Raw genomic sequence first — 11267 nt, forward strand, 5'->3', positions numbered from 1 at the left:
AAGCACTGTAAATTTACACAGCGCTGTACATGCAATCTTTTTAGTTAGATGGTTCCCTGCCCTCGGGCTTACAATCTAAAAAGACATGACACAGAAGGAGAAGGGAGTGGTGGAGGGAAAGGGTAAGAGGTCCAGCAGTTCCTCTCTACCTCCGAGGCCTGGACCAAGGCAGATGGACTGGAGGGAGGGCTTGGCTTCAAAATAGAAGGTTAATCTTCATCCAGGGAAAATACATACTCTCAAGTAGGATAATACATATACAATACATAGCAATACAGGAAATGGTTCGATAAACAGGCAACAAAAGAACATCAGATAGTAAGCGACAGTTATGCAATGCCTGGGAAGGCTTCTTTGAACAGGATGGTTTTCAACTCCGTTTTGAAGCTAGTTAAAGAAGTGATGGCTCTTGCTTGTGGGGGAAGAAGGTTCCAGGAGTGAGGGGCAGCAAGTGAAAAGGGTCGAATCTGGGATGGGGCAGAGGAAATCCTGGGCTGAGACAGGAACCCTTGACTACCAGAACGGAGGGCCCTGATGGGAAGGTGAGGAGAAAGAAGGTCTGATAAGTAAGGAGGGGCCAGTCCATGGAGGGCTTTGAATGTCGACAGCAGGAGCTTATACTGAATGCGGAAAGGGAGGGGGAGCCAGTGAAGGGATGCCAACACAGGAGAGATATGGTCAGAGCGGTGGGTGGAAGTGATAATGCGTGCAGCTGAATGCTGGACAGAGATTAAAGGACGGAGGTGAGAAAGAGGAGGCCCAGCCAGGAGGACGTTACAGTAATCAAGTCGTGAGATCACTAGGGCATGGACCAGGATCTTGGCAGTAGAGGCGGAGAGATATGGTCGGATTTTGGCAATATTGTACAAAAAGAATCTACAAGCCTTGGCTGTGGTCTGGATCTGAGGGATACATGACAGAGAAGAGTCAAAGATAAAACCAAGACTGCGGGCTTGCTGGACTGGTTGAATAGAAATGTTGTCCACAGAGACAGAAAAGGAGTGTTGAAGGGTGGGCTTAGGGGGAAAGACAAGAAGCTCCGTCTTGGACATGTTGAGCTTCAAACGCCGATGGCGCATCCACTGTGAGACAGCTGTAAGGCAAGACGAGACTTGCTGTTCAAGCCTTGGAGAAAGGTCAGGGGCAGAAAGATACAGCTGGGTGTCATCGGCATACAGATGGTAGGAAAAACCAAAAGAGCTGATGAGTTTTCCTAAGGACAGTGTGTAGTGAGAAAACAGAAGGGGACCGAGAACAGAGCCCTGGGGAACTCTAACAGATAAGGGAACAGGAGATGAAGTCTGACCCCCTGCAACTACTGCAAAATATCGGCCAGACAAGTAAGATCTAAACCAGTCGAGAACAGAGTCTGAGAACCCAAGGTCAGAGAGTATGTCAATTAGGAGACAGTGATCAACAGTGTCAAAGGCTGCAGACAAATTGAGAAGGATGAGAACAGAGTAAAGGCCATTAGCCTTGGCCTGTAAAAGGTCATTCGAGATCTTAGTGAGAGCTGTCTCTGTGGAATGCCTTGGGCGGAAACCAGACTGAAAGGGATTGAGGATGGAGTTGGTTTCAGCGCGAATAAACAACCCATTCCAAAACCTTAGAAAGAAAGGGGAGAAGAGAAATCGGACGATAGCTAGACAGAGAGGAGGGGTCAAGAGAAGGTTTTTTCAGAATTGGGGAAATGAGAGCATGTTTGAAGTCCGACAGGAAGGAGCCTGTAGAGAGAGAGAGATTGAAGATATGGAGAAGCGAGGGCAGAAAGGAGGGAGCTATAGAGATTAGAAGACGAGTAGGAATAGGATCAAGAGGACAGGTTGCAGGTTTGGAAGAGTTCAGAAGTGTAGAGAGTTCATCCAAAGAGGCAGGAGGAAAGACAGAAAATTTGTTAGGCGAGGGCGATAGAAGATTAAGAGCAGAAGAAGAATCAGGAGGGACTATCTCAGCGAATAGTGGTAATCTTAGAGATGAAATAGTTAGCAAAGTCATTAGGAGAGAATGATGAAGAGACAGGAGGAGAGGGAGGTTTAAGCAATGAGTTGAAGATGGAGAACAAACGCTGTGGGCGCCTCTCATTGGCGGAAATCAATGATTTGTAATAATTCTGTTTTGCCATAGAGAGGGCATGTGAGAAGGAAGAAAGAACAAATTTGAAATGGATAAAATCAGCCCACTCTTTAGACTTTCTCCAAAGACGTTCGGCCGCTCTAGAGCAGGACCGGAGAAACTTAATGTTGGGGGTAAGCCAGGGCTGAGGTCTAGTCTTAGAGGAAGAAGTGCGGACAGAGACAGGGGCAAAATAGTCGAGAGTTGAGGAAAGAGTGGAGTTAAATAAAGACATTGCTGAATCAGCAGAATCCCCGAGGTTTAGGGAAGAGAGAGATGAATCCAGGGTCAGACCAAGATGGTTAGAGTCAACAGATTGAAGATCACGAAAATGGCATTGAATAGTATGGCGAGGAGGAGAAGTGAGAGCAAAGGAGATTAAATGATGATCAGATAGTGGAAAGTCAAGTGCCAGGTAGTTAGAAATGGTGCAGTTTGCAGCAAGAACTAGGTCAAGACAGTGACCAAGAGAATGAGTTGAAGAGTTGGAGTGTGGTTGGAGGCCAAAAGAAGCTAGCAGAGAGTTAAAGCGAGATGTAGTAGGGTTATTGGAATCGTCAACATGGATATTAAAGTCACCTAGGATCAAGGTGGGGACTGAGTCTGAAAGAAAGAATGTCAGCCATGATTCAAAGTCAGATAGGAACTGGGTGGCAGAACCAGGAGGGCGATAGATGACTGCAACCCGGAGCTGTAGAGGAGAAAAGAGTCTAATAGGATGAAACTCAAAGGAAGAGAAATGATAGCTGGGGGAAAAGATAGAACTTGAAACTGGCAGGAGTTAGATAGCAAGATACCAACCCCTCCTCCTCAACCCTCAGGACGGCTTGTGTGCGTGAAGGAGAGACCACCAAAAGAAAGGGCAGTGGAGGTTGCAGTGTCATGGGCTGGGAGCCAGCTTTCTGTGAGAGCAAGGAGATTAAGGGATTTGGAGAGAAAAAGGTCATGAATTGCTGCTGCTTTAGGGGCAGGAGAGCGACAGTTCCAGAGGGAACAGAGGAAGGAAAGCAGGGAGACAGGGAGAGGCCGAATGGGGATCAGATTAGGAGAAATGTGGTGAGCCATGGGAAGGATGGGGTTCACAGAGAAAAGAAAGAGGTGTAGCTGGCTTTCTTCTTCTTCTAAGTATTCTAAGGCCTGTTACAGACCGCCAAAATAAAGCTGCTTCGGGTCTCTTTGGAGGTATGCTGTTTAAATGATGCATGCATCCTAAGAATCCGGAAGCTGCACCAAAGCTGTACTCCAGTGCTTAGGAATGGAGTGTGGCTTTGGTGCGACCTCCGGACTCTTAGGACCCATGCATCATTTAAATAGCATACCTCCAAAGAGACCCGAAGCAGCTTTATTTTGGCAGTCTGTAACAGGCCTAAGTATTTACTTTTATTAACAAATATTCTACCCTTAAAAGACAGCCTAAACATAAATATAAATCAATAATTTGTATGTGTTTAAATAAAACTGCTCATTATTTCTTTGATTTTTTAAAAAAAGGTTATTCGTCTATCAAATATAGAAACAAGAGGCAGAGATAGATACTATTTTATTTTATTTTTTTTAAAATCCTCTCTAATGAACTTGTTTTGCCAAAATGTACAAATTGATACATGTTTCATTCACCACTGCAGGTGTACAATTCAATACAAAGCCTTTATTACAGTCAACAGATCTCCAGGCAATACAAAAAAATTAAAAACAACAACAAAAAAACACACAACCAGTTTTAACACAACAATAGCATATTTAAAAAATTAATTTACAATATCAGTACAAATATAATTAAAAATAAAAAGCTTCTAGCTCTTTATCTTATTAATCAGTTACGAACATAAGCAGACCCTGTTATATGAAACAGATACTGCTCTTTCTCGTTATTCAATGCACTGTAAAAACGAGCTGGGTCAGGAGAAGACGTTTACTGTTAGTTACTAACACCAGTTATTGAGTCTTCCTGTAGTAGTTACTATAGCCCTGCGGGTCTTAATTGCTGCAAAACAGAATTTTGCACCTCTTCTGTAACCTTTTTATCAGTGTCTTCTAGTAAATATCTTGTATACTAGCCCTGAGATCTTCCCTGAAATTTATCTAATAAGGGTTTTATTAATCTCAATCTGTCATAAAGTACATAGAAAGTACATATAAGAAGGATATATGATATGGATTCTACAGACTCTTCTCCACATGGGCACAGATTATCTTTATACTCAACATGTTGGAAACGACCTTCCAATACTGCAGATGGAAATGCATTAAATCTCGCTTTAGTAAATACCAGGCGATATTTGAGAATTGTGAGATTTTTTAGATAGTTTGCACCTCCCTTTCGATTAAATTCCAGGCTTAAATTAATGGGAGAAGAGGTTGTTTTGGCAATTGATAAGGAATACTTGGTATCAATATCTCTAATCCTCTGTATGAGGATTTTTCTTGCCATTGTCCAATTTAACGTACAAAGAAAACAATCTGAGGGGCCCAATCTTTGGAACTTCTCTTGGACCGCTCTGAGAGTTTGAGATTTATATGAGTCCTTCCATAACAGGTTAATGTAGCATCTTTCTGGACCTGCAAAGATGAGCTTTAGTCAGTATCTTAATGCCCATTCCCATGCAGTACATTCCACTGATGTACACAAGGTTCCAATCACAAAGCTGCTGATTACACACATTTTGGGACCTCAAATAAATTTCTAAGAAAGGTTGATAGACTGCAGGTGTATTAAATTCATGCATTAATAATAATCACTCCTCTTCATTTTTTATCTATTACTTTCATTATGAATTCATTTTTTTCATGGTTCCAAAGAGTCCTACTTTGTTGTCCTTCCTGTTTGTTTAAAAATATGTAATAAACCATGTTGTAATTAGAAATTCATGCCTGATATTTTTCTTTCAGTTATCTACTGATGGTTGTGGTTGCTTTCTATTTCTACATGTACAAGGATTTAACATGTTTCCTACAATTTGATCTCACTTATTTGGTATTACCTTTCATTTTGAGCTACGACAGCTGGATTAAAAGGCAATTTATACCTTGGAATTTCTTGTGTCTAGTACCTTCCGCCATCTTAAAAAGTGAATTGAAATCTACAAAAGCGCATACTAAAATGAAAAAATTAGTCTCAAAAGTGCTTCTCCCCAAACTCCTTAGTCATTTCCAGCAATCTTACATTCCTATAAAATACATCTCTCTCTAAATTTCATGGATGATTACGAGATAAGCTTTAGACTGTTATAGTGGGACAAATATCAGAATCAATACAGGACTGGTTCTCAATACAGAGAAGATGTAGAAGAAACTGATTCTGAGAGAGAGGCAATATTTACAGATGCATCACATTAATGAAAATCATATGTAGAGCAGGACTGGAGAGATGGTCTGCTAACATCAAAGGAGTTTATTACACAGGAGGAATTTCTCTTAATTTTGAATGAAAAGAAAGAGGGGCCAGAACACATTCACGTGAATTTGCTAGTTCAGCGAATTTACGTGAATTTGAAGTGCATTCGAACTGACTTCCCATTGCCCGAAAATAGCTTGCCATTGCCCGAAATTGCGTGTGGTAGTCTATCACGCAGTAACGTGAAAACCCATGATTGCGTTCGGATTGCCATTGGATTATACTTCCAATTTCTCTTGTCTGATAAACTCCAAAGATTTGTAGTGCTGATAGCTCCAGCTCCAGCATCAATGTGTTTTATGTCAGTGATTCCCAAATGTTAGTTCATGTGTTTTGGACTTCAACTCCCAGAAACCCCAGCCAACTTGGCCAACAGTCAGGAATTCTGGAAGCTTAAGTCCAAAATATCTAGAGGACCAAAGTTTGGAAACCATTGCTCATCATCTACAAAGCACTATGGAAAAACCATAGTCTCCTGGGCCAATGTGAGACCATTAGAATTATCGACGTCCATTCTCTCCTGATCCTTAGCTCCCCAATATTCTGAGCAGGATGAGGATCAGAGGGAACATGTAAAGCAGTCCTTGAGGACAAGAAGTCTGCTGGACATCCTGGGCTTCTGCCTTTGGAGAATAAAATGTGGTGAAATACCTGGGGAGTTTCTGATTTGCATCTGAGGTAAACAGATCAACGTGAAGATCGCTGATCTGTGCATGCAGTTGGTTGAAAATGTGTAGGTCTGGATTTCCCTGGGTCCAGAGTATGGTAGCTGAAGAAGTCCACCTCCCTGTTCCGGGCTCTCTGAATGTGTTGGGATGAGAGTGACTGTTCTTCTCTGTTAGAAGTGGTATCCTTCCTGCTTCAGGATGTGGGATTTGGCTGTGGGGTTGCTCTGTGATGCTGTGGAATTGCTCTGTTCCACTCCACACTCCCTGGACTGATAGACCCTGGCAGTGACCCCTCCACATCCATCCCATGAGGCTTGCATCAGTTGTGAAAATTAGTGTAGGAAGATCCTGCAGGGGAGTGCCCTGTGAGATGTTGGTGTGTTCATCCACCACAGGGGGGAATGACTGGATTCCAGGGGAGATGTATTTGAGTGTGCTTGCATATGATGATAAATGCTTGAAATGGCTTGAGCAAAAGCCAAAAAGATCAAGAATGGAACCTTGCCCCTGTTACCAAGTGGATGTAAGAAATCAGGAGATCCAGGAGGTGTGGTAGGACCATGAGATCTGCACATTCTGATCTAGCAAAAAGAAGAACAGAGATTCCTTTTGATTCTCTGAATTCTGACTGGAGAAAGGGAGATGCACCCCTTGTTGGTGTCTGTGAGGGCTCTGAAATGAAGGAGTCACTGATATGGAAGAAGATGTGCCTTCCTCTCATTGATTATGAAGCTGAGCTGATTTGGCATGGGCAGGGTGGTAGACAATGCTTGCTTGGATTCTTGAAGGGAGGTTAATTTTGCAAGGAGATTGTCAAAGTTCAGGAAAATATATTCCCTATAGTTTCAACGTTGCTAAGGTGCTATCCTAGGTTTAGCAAATACCAATGCTAGGCTGAACAGATGTGCTTTGAATTGGTAGTTGGGTGCTGCAGTAACAAAAACTAACTGAGGAAATGTGGATAGGAACATGAAAATAAGCTTCTGAAAGGTCTACAGACAAGAGAACATCTCCTGGGAACATGTGCTCCTGGATGATCTCATAGAATCATGGAAGAGACCACAAGGGCCATCTGTCCAACCCCATGTCATGCAGGAAGATGCAATCTAAACACTCCCAACAGATGGCCATCCAGCCTTTGTTTAAAAACCTCCAAAGGAAATTCCACCACTCTCCAAGGCAGTGTGTTCCACTGTTGAACAGCTCTTACCATCAGAAACTTCTCCCTAATGTTTAGGTGGAATCTTCTTTCCTGTAGCTTGAATCCATTGCTCCATGTTCTAGTCTCTGGAGCAGCAGAAAGCAAGCTTGCTCTATATGACACCTCTTCAAATATTTAAACATGGCCATCCTATCACCCCTTAACCTTCTCTTCCTCAGGCTAAACATAGTTTCTAAGCTGTTCATCACAGGGCATGAGACAATTTCAGGCCTTTCTGGAGTGAAGACAAGGACACTGCTGTCAACATAGCACCTTCCCTGTTGCTAACATGAAGAGCAGAATTAGGAACTAATACCATCTCAATCCGAGACACATGTCTGCAGGAAGGGGGAAAGTGGCCTGATTGGTTCTTTCTGTCTATCACAGGTGGCAATGACTGTCCTGCCTCTGTCTAGTGCAACAAAGTGCTAAGACTCCATCTAAAAAGTAATACCTTATGAACTATTGTCTCTAGACACTGCCCATTTGTGGGCCTCCTCTGCTATTTTATATACCTTTTAGGGTTATTTCTAATTGCACTTTCAATCTCTGTAAACCACATGACATTCACATGAAACTAGAGAGACTAATATTGAATCTCTGCAGGCACTTATATAACATATTAAATTGCCATAATCACAACAAGAAAAAACATTACTTGGAACACAAAAAGACTCTTTGGAGTAGAAGGTCCCCACAAGGGAAGGATTTTCTCCCTGGAAGATCAACTCTTGAAGTCCATACATCTTACCTCTGTGTTGATCCCATAAGTATTAGTCCCAGGAGGGCAAGTCTGCTGGAAACAATATCTGTCCCAAGTTCCAGATCTTTCAGGGACCTGGGAGATTTATGTCACTATGGCTCCTTTGTGCAGCTTCTGAAAAGAACAAAGCCAGAGCCAATTCTGTCACAGGATAGTTATTGCCTCTTATTTTGACGGATTTCTCAGTACCTGATCTTAGCCTCTTATTCCTTGAATTTGACATGTATTAGTACTATCACTACTATCATAACCATCACTAATTTATTTGTATCCTTTTTCTTTCTTTTTTGAGACCTGGATTCAAGACAACTCAAGTAAGTGAATGCTGACACAGATAAAAGTTCACTTTATGAAAACATACAAAAGTTAAAATATAAATATTTAATGTATAAGCCTGTCTTTGGTCCATCTACGTCCACAGCTGTCTATTCTTCCTGGCAGATTCTCTCCAAGGTTATTTTCCAAATCTTTTCCCTCAGAGCCTTTAACTGGAGACAACACAGCTTGAATTTGCAAAGTTCACAAGCAGGCCCTGCAATATATAAACATTCTTGACACCCAAATACATAGATCATTTTTACACAAGACTTTTGCAATGAATTGGAAATGGTTTAGCGTTGTTGCACATCCCTCATAGCCTCTCAACCCCACATTTTTTTAAAACCCTGATTTCTAGCTATTACTGTATCCCCAAACCTTCATAACACGTAAAAATACCCCAATCCTACCCTGACAACTACCCCATCCAAATTTGCTTGTTGTTGTTGAGTGCCATCAAGTTGTTTCTAACTTATAGTGATAAGGGAACCTATCACAGAGTTTTCTTGGCAACATTTGTTCAGAGGAGGATTGCCATTGCCTTCCCCTGAGCTGAAAGAGTGTGACTTCCCAAGGTCACCCAGTGGGGTTCATGGCTGAGCTGGGAAGCGAGCTTGGTCTCAAGAGTTGTAATCCAACACTCAAATTACTACGCCACACTGGCTCTCCCCCAAATTTGTACTTCCCCCAAATATCCCAGTTTTCCTCTGCTGCCCTGCTCAAAATTGTAACATAAAGTGATGGAACATGAGAAGGACTGCAGAGAAAAACAGAAGTATGTGGTTTTGCTGTGAGATGTGCATGACCTGTGAGGGAGATGGGGGGTTTAATTAGTCCCTGTTCCCCTTGCAGCTGCCCTTCCTTGTTCTAGATACTAGTAACTAGAGAGCATAGACTAATAATCAAGAGCAATCAATAGTGTTACTTGGTTGAAGTCTAAGAGTACATACAGATCCTATGAGCTGGATCACATGGGATCTAGCATATGGTCCTGAGCAAACAGAACCTTTCTCCTAGCAATGATGCCTACGTCAGGAAGCAGTAATAACTGCAATACGGAGTGCATCTAACCCTAGTATGGCGGTCATTACTTGCACTCGTTTCTTTTAGATGACTCGTAACTTTTAGATAACTCCCTCAGAGTGTGGTGGCAATTCCTTCTTTGGAGGTTTTTAAGCCAAGGCTGAACGGCCATCTGTCAGGGGTGCTTTGATTGTGTCTTCCTGCATGGGAGGGGACTTGATAGCCCTTGAGGTCTCTTCCAGCTCAATGATTCAAAACATCAGGGGGCCAGTATTATTAGTAGTATTGTTCTGGTCAATAATAACTGAACTAGAGATAAAGAAAGTCTAACAATTGTGTTCTTTTCTGAGCAATAGAACACAGGATATTTTTCCTGCTTTATTGAAAATGGAACCATCCCATGGCTTGGCTACAAAAACAATAGATCATAATAATCAAAGTACTGTAATTGAGTTTTGCTCAAGAACTGCAGTTGTCAACTTGGAGTTTCAAAGCAGCCAAAAAAAATTCACCAAAAGTAATACTGTTTTATTTTACTTGAAACACCACTGCCTGAGAAACAGTTGTGTCCCCCTTTACACATAATTGGGCCATATCGTGTGCCAAATTGTACAAGGAGGAATCTCTGAATATAAATTATTGGAATAATAACAACATTGTGCCATGGATCAAAATTAGAGAAACAATATACACAAAGCAATATTCTCCCCACTCCCATACCAGATTTGGGGATTGGGGCTCTTACGTTTTCACCTTCTGTATAATTTTACTCTTGTCATTTGCAGCCTGTTTTTAATCACTTCATAGCCATGCTCACCCCATTACAAAAGTGAACATCTATGTTTAAGATGAATGAGAAGATGAGGGGAAAGAGTTATACACCATTTACACAACTGAAGTATTCTGAATATGCAACTATTGGCACAATGTGATCAAACTGCAATAAAGACAACATTTGAGAGAATCAGGTTTATGCCCCAAGCAGAGACCGTATTAACTGCTTATCACATTAAAACAACTTTTATAATGATTTGGGTAGTCGTGTCTAATTTAGATCAACTGTTGTTGGTTTTTCCCCTCTAAAATCGACTTACATGATACAAAACAACAACAACAATAACAGAAACCCAAAACCCCAAACCAGCCTTTATACACATGTTTTCATTCTGTCAATAAGTAGATTTTGGATTTCCCGACTCAGAAATTTCTGCAGCTTCGATCCGAAGTGATTATGAACAGGCCATAAGCAGCATACTTATTGAAATAAGCAATGTACTTAATTAATGATTTCATGTAAATGAATGTCATGTATTTATAGGTTATCCTTTTGTGAGTTTTATATTGCCTCCTAAGGCTAAAATATATTGGGTTTGTAGCCAAAAAAAAAAAAACCCACCATCTTCTCCTCATGGATCTCCAACATGCCCTATAAAATCTACTCCACAAGGCTAGGAAATCCTTTGTAGCATCTTATTGGTGGAGAGCTACAGAGGAAATGAGGAAAGGTTCCAGATACTACTGGTGGCATTATCCTGGATTTAGTCTTGCCTGATCCAGGAGGTGATATGAACCCTATTTCTTTTTGCTCGTTTCTTGACTCATCCTAACTGACACCCTAGAGGCAATCCCTCTTTCCCATGTAGGCCCCACAAACCCACACACACACCAAAATCTACTTATGTGGCCTAAAAGACCCTTCCAGAACGGCTAAGGAAGCCACAGAGGGAAGGGGAATTGGGGAAAAAAATGCCTCATCATATCCCTCTTCCCTGGTTGAAAACATCCTCT

General features: G+C 41.7%; 1 protein-coding gene across 18 annotated transcripts in view; it reads left to right on the forward strand.

Moving 5' to 3' along the window:
- The window catches only part of GPHN (gephyrin), a 671572-nt gene that overhangs the window by 519388 nt on the left and 140917 nt on the right, over nt 1-11267 (forward strand). The window lies entirely within an intron of this gene.

This window comes from Sceloporus undulatus, chromosome 1 (genome assembly GCF_019175285.1).
Source record: "Sceloporus undulatus isolate JIND9_A2432 ecotype Alabama chromosome 1, SceUnd_v1.1, whole genome shotgun sequence".
Lineage (NCBI taxonomy): Eukaryota > Metazoa > Chordata > Lepidosauria > Squamata > Phrynosomatidae > Sceloporus > Sceloporus undulatus.